This window comes from Castanea sativa, chromosome 5 (genome assembly GCF_040712315.1).
Source record: "Castanea sativa cultivar Marrone di Chiusa Pesio chromosome 5, ASM4071231v1".
Lineage (NCBI taxonomy): Eukaryota > Viridiplantae > Streptophyta > Magnoliopsida > Fagales > Fagaceae > Castanea > Castanea sativa.
Window position 1 is genome coordinate 15,311,940 of NC_134017.1, and position 6,363 is coordinate 15,318,302.

Sequence of the window (6,363 nt, forward strand, 5' to 3'; positions counted from 1 at the left end):
CACTTCCTATTGGAGTCAAGCATGTCTGACACCAGCCTTAGTGTTTTCTTCCTTGCTGCAAAATGAAATATTCCTTAGGACGAGGCGACATGCTGAGGTCGGTAGCACCAGAAGAACTCATCCAATGTAAGCTGACAGTTTCCACCGCTGAGACGACCCCAAAGGATTTTAGCCCCATTAAATATCCTCCAAGCATTGGGAGCTATCTGGCTAACGGATATTCCTAAAAAGTTGGCCAACTGACGGTGTAACGATGTCAGCGGCAGCCTCATCCTAGTAGCAAACATGGTATCATACATGCCGACATTTGTAGTTCTCCCAGAATAACACTTTTCAAATTTCTAGGAGATGGATTGGGATATTTTCAAGGATTTGGTAACGGTCCCTTAAGTCCTTAAAGATATTAAGTGTCATCGTCGACCTGAAATCGTTGACAGTCCATATCTTGTGAAGAATAAAGGGACGGGTATGGCCGTCATCTAGGCTTCCTGAACTATCTCCCTCAATAGCCCCCTCGTTACCCTCAACCTCATCCTCGTCATCCTCCTCTCCCTCTTCTCCCTCACCTACCTCTCCATCATAGCTTTTTTCTTCGTTAGGAGAATGGGCTAACGGCTCTCTCTCAGATGACCAAGAGAAGCCCTCCTTGGGCTCATGACCTGATTGGAAGACTTTGTCGTAGCCCGCTCCCTCACGGACTGACGACTACTCACTCATCACTTCTCTAGACATTTACTCCTACAAGTGACGAAGGTATTTTAAGAACCTAAGTTGACGGTCTCTCTAAAGAAGTAACAACCAAATTACAAAAACAAATGTAAAATGAAATAAAAAGAGAATGGGGGAAGACTTACGAAGATTAGTAGATGGTCCTTGAAGAATGGCAACCTTAGCAAGACGACGGCAGCAAAAGTGACGAGATCAGTAGGATGACGAAAAAAAGATGACGAGATCTCTCCCTCAAATTAGCAAGGTTGAAATAAGAAGAAGGAAGGGAGGAGGCGAGGTATATATAGGATGAAAAGTGCACGGAAGACGAAGCGACACCCTCGTCCAAAAGCGAGGCCAACTAGGTTGAGCCACGTGTTCTGACATTTAATAATGGCTGCTCGAGGAATCAATCAATAAATGCCCCTTTCCTTTCTTCTTATAAAAAAATTTTAAAAAAAAATGACAAATCAAACTCCACAACCCGTTAGCTAAAGCTAATGGGATTATGGAGTAAGGGGCGGCTGATAAGGGTAATTCTTGAAGTCTAAGTAAAGCTAACGGGTCCATCCCAAAGCTAACGGGTCCAAACCAAAGCTAACAGATGCGCCTCAAGATCCTTGGTGTGTTTATGAGATGACCAGAAGACATAGACGAAATGAGAAGCTGATGGGGGTAAGAGAAACTCTTGACCGGCCTAACATGTCTTTTACTTGGGCTCCACATATGAATATATAAGGATATATCTTGCGCTCCATGATAAACCCTAACAAAAAAGACTCCTACAGGTAAAGTATTCCGCAAGATGCGTGAATTAAACAAGATCTCTCCCACAAGGAAAGATCTTCTAAGCCAATAAACGAATGTTAACCCTTGCTACTATAAAAACCCCCAAGACCCTCACAAACCAAGGTATGCTTAATTCACCTCAACTCTGGCACTTTAGAGTTATGAGAATTTCTCTAACTTGACCGTCGGAGGGTATTCGGCCGGTACTACACCGGTACTCTTCATAGGTTTTTCTTCTTCCCTTGTGTTGTGTAGGTCTTGTTTGGAGTACTTGAGGATCGTGTTGCTCACTGACGATTCTCAGCATCATCAGTGGGTCTAGTCTAGCAGTATCTCAAAAGCCATATGAGTAAAGTATGAGAAAATTTGATGAATTTTTAAGCCTTTTTTTGGGGGGGGGGGTGGTAAAAGAGAAATGGGTAAAGGAGGGTGACTAGTGTCGCTTTCCTACTTGGATGTGACCATAGTAGCACTCTATTCACTCCTAGGTGAGACCTCATACTCTCGATTTATGTGAAGAACACACTTATTTTTTAGGTCGACCGTTTAAGATGAAGATGAGATATAAGGAACACCAACACACATCTAGTTGTTTGAAACTTGAACCTATGTCCTGAAACTTGTTGGCTCGATATCTTATCAAATAAGCCACCCAAATATTGGTAATTTTTCAATGTTGTTACCTAGATAGTTTTCAGTGTGGCTTCCCTACTTGGGTGTGATCATAGTAGCACTTTATCTGCTCTTAGGCGAGACCCCATACTCCCGGTTTGTGTAAGGAACTCACTTATTTTTTGGTTGACCATTTAGTATGGAGATGAGATACAAAGAGTACCAACACATAATTAGTTGTTTGAGGCTTAAACCTAAGTCCTGAAACTTGTTGGCTTGGTATCTTATCAACTAAGCCACCTAAATATTGGTAATTTTTTGGTGTTGTTACCTAGGTTGTTTTTATAATAGAAACGGGCACGGATTGTAATTCATAGATGATAGAACCATTTTTTGAAGCCTAGAACAGATACCAGATTAATTAAATCCCACTTGCAATTAAATTTGGTCTATATATATTTTATATTTTTACACAACTTTATATTGACCCGATTGACTTTTAGTAAGACCGCTTTGGTAAGCTAAATTCTATTATATGGGCATGGTTGCTTACGGCGCACATGTTTTGGCCTTGTGTGTCCATAACTCAAAATAGGTGAGATTTGAGTAGCTCTACTGTGTTCCTTTTCTATAATACAAGCACTGACCTTGATATGTAAGGTCACTTCGTGAAGCTAGAGCCTACTAATAGAGGCACTACCTATGCGACAAAGTCTGCCAACTTCCACAAAGTACCACCTCTTTCCCTTTCAATTATTAAACATGGAAGTTTTATCACTAGTCTTCTTCATTGCCACCTTTACAGCAACGTGCCGAGGAATCCCCCACCAAATTCATCTTCTCCAACCACAACCTGGTTCTGGTGGCCACCGCATTCCCGGCATTGACTGCCTCAGTTGGCGTCTAGCTGTGGAAACTAACAACATCCGTGAATGGGAGTTGGTTCCACAAGCTTGTGAAAACTATGTTGGACACTACATGCGAGGCCACCAATATCGTCAGGATTGTCAAGCTGTGGCTAATGCAGCTTACAATTATGCCAAGAGCATCAACCTCCTCAAGGATGGTGGACTATTTGGATCATTGACATTGATGAAACTGCACTCTATAACTTGCCTTATTATGCTAAACCTGATAATGCATTTGGGTAAGTAATTAAAAGTTTTTTTTGTTTTTGGACATATATTTACATTTACCCTGAGATAACCTAGAGAGTATCTGCATTAATGCATTGTGAGTTTGTAACAATCACTGTGAAATTTAATAGTCATCATGGTCTTTCGTGTTGTCATTTATTGTTTTTTTTTTTTTTTGAGGGAATGTTGTCATTTATTGTGATTTTTAAATGAGGAGGGCAATGACATCTTTTACTATATCCTATGTATGTGGTCCGAAAGCCATGTCCCTCTCACTGTGTTTTTTTTTTTTTAGCCAAGGTCTGTGATGAATCTTGTCCCTCTCACTATTTTCTATTTATTAAAAACAAGATGAGAAATGAAGGGGACAAAATTTTTCATAGCCTTTTACACAGTCTGTTTAAGGGATAAGTTTTAATTGAAATTAATAACATTTATATGAGGACCCACAGTTATTGACATCACTTTTATCCACTTGTAAAAAATAAAATTATGAAAGAATTGTGTGTTACTAGATTTATTATTTAAGATTCATCATAGACTTTGGCTAAAAATAAATAATAAATAATAATGGATATTGCATTATGATAATATCTATATATATATATATATATATAAAAGATGTTAAAACTACCATAAATTTTATAATAAAAAATTTAAAAAAAAATGAGAAGAAAAAAAATTAAACACCTTTTAAATTGAGATGAAAATAAATGCAATTGGTGTCAGTTTAACAACTAAATAAATAAACTTCTAGATTATGTTTTTGTGAGTGATAACACATTAATTTTTAAGATTTGCATATAGATCAAATAAACTTTATAATATCTTTAACATTACTCAAAAATTCTATATCCAGAGGCTGCACTAGTTTGATTGTGATGATGAGTAATTTTTCCTTCGTATATATGACCTAGCTAAAAAAGGATGAATAACGACATGCATAAGAATTTTTTCTTTGTTTTTTTAGAGGAACGTGGATGCATAAGAACTAAGAATTTATAAATTAAGTGGGGGTACGTCTAACTTCTAAGTATGTCTTGAAGCATGGATTCAAGTGGTTCAATTCGGAACAAGACTTGGTCTGAGTATATTTACTTTGTTCTTTTTTTTTTTCAAGCACCACATGGATATGCTCTATTAGACTTAGGACCTTATAATATAAGAGACCAAAACAAATTATGTACACTGCTTGAGTTTGGTTCATGCTTAATTAATTAATAGCATTGTTTTAAGTATCTGCATCTGATTGTCTCAACCAAAAAAAAAAAAGTATCTGCATCTGATATAGGTTATCTTTTTCTCATCACTGTTTTCAATATTAATATCAGGGCAAAGGAATATGACAAGACAACCTTCGAAGTATGAGAAAAGAGAGGTTAGCACCAGCATTGCCTGTAGTTCTTGACCTAAACAAGAAATTACTACATCCTGGGTATAAGATTGTCTTTCTTTCAGGAAAGTCTGAGAGCTTGAGAGCAATTACAATAAAAAAAAACCTGAAGAATGTAGTTTACACCACATGAGAGAAACTCATACTAAAGTAAGCACAAACCATTCCAGACTTATAAAAAACTGCACCATACAATTCCTCCAACCACAAGCTAAAGTCTTACACTCATGTCTTATAGTATCATGCATCATTTATTGCTTTAGTTTTTAGACCGTGTGTGTCGGACCGTGTGGAACGAATACAAATCTCATGTCACATACTGAGTATTACAATTTATATTTAATCAAATACATCTAGATATTTATCTTTCCTTTTTCTCTTTTTTTTTTTTTTTTTTGCTAAACATCTTTCCTTTTTCTCTTATAAGGTCTAGATCCCACACTATAATTTTTCTCAAAATGCCAAGTACTTTTTGCTTATTGCGGCTCCTACTACCCCTACCTCTTTTTTTTTTTTTTTTTTTTTTGCTACAGCACTTTCAACAAAAAATCATTCTGCATATTTTATTTAGCTTTTATGTTTTATTTACAATACTTTCAGTAAAAAAAAAATTAAATAAGTTTTTTCCAAAAAAATATTAATATTAAGGGATATAAATTATTGACAAAATGACATTTTGATCGCAACTAAAAATGTATGAGAAAAAATTGTATCTCTATCATTTATTTTTTATTGTTAAAAGAGAGTAGGAGAGGATGATTGAAGTTTGACTTCTACATACTTAGACATAATTATAGTAGCATCCTATCTACTAGGTTTAACAATCTAGCTAAGCAAATCCCATCAAACATCAATGAACACAAAACAGTTATTTACTAATAATAGCGGGAGTGGAGCCAAGGACCTAATGCCCACCAAACTATTTGAGACTTGAAACCTTAAACCAATAGCCATGCAACCACCCTTGTGGTTTTATCTCTGTTATTTTTTAACTCTTTTCCTTGATTAATATTTTGTATACGTTTCTTCATAGTTGGTACAAGGATCTTGTAAGCATACTCGGTGTAAATGTAAAAAATTACTATCTATTACAGTTTATGGCCACTCATAATTATTTTTGGTGACAGGCAAACCTCTGAATCGGGCACCACAGCAGTAGCTTACAAATCAAGGAAAAGAAAGGAGCTTGAAGGTGTAGGGTACAGGATCTCTGGGAACATGGGAGATCAATGGAGTGATTTATTGGGAACATTTGTTGGCAATCGGACATTTAAGGTGTCTAACCCAATGTACTACATTAGTTGAACAATTTAACTTTTGAAGCTGACTGGATCCATATGCCTCGTAATAATGTATTAGTGTGGTAGATGAGCTTCAGCATTGTGTACTAGCTATCACTAAATTGTTTCACGACAAATTCCACTTAATCTAAGGCTATTATCAAAGTTGAGATCTTACGTCAGATTGCAGGAAGTAGATGAGATCTTAGATCATAGAATTGGATCATGAATTATAAAATCCCATCTTGGTAGTGACTTTGTATGTTGAATAACCATATAAATTATGAATTCATTCATTAAAAAAAATATATTTGCATCAAAATAATGGAATTTGTATACTACACAACGCTATCTATATTAACGAAACAAATATGCTTAAGTTTTAACGTAATATATCCAAAAAGTTCAACAACTGTTTAATATATATATATATATATATATATAT

The 6,363-nt window shown here is 36.0% G+C and overlaps 1 pseudogene; it reads left to right on the plus strand.

Annotated features, from left to right (window-relative positions):
- The first annotated feature begins 2,871 nt into the window (after positions 1 to 2,871).
- Positions 2,872 to 5,943, plus strand: LOC142633696 (acid phosphatase 1-like; annotated as a pseudogene).
- Positions 5,944 to 6,363: the final 420 nt, after the last annotated feature.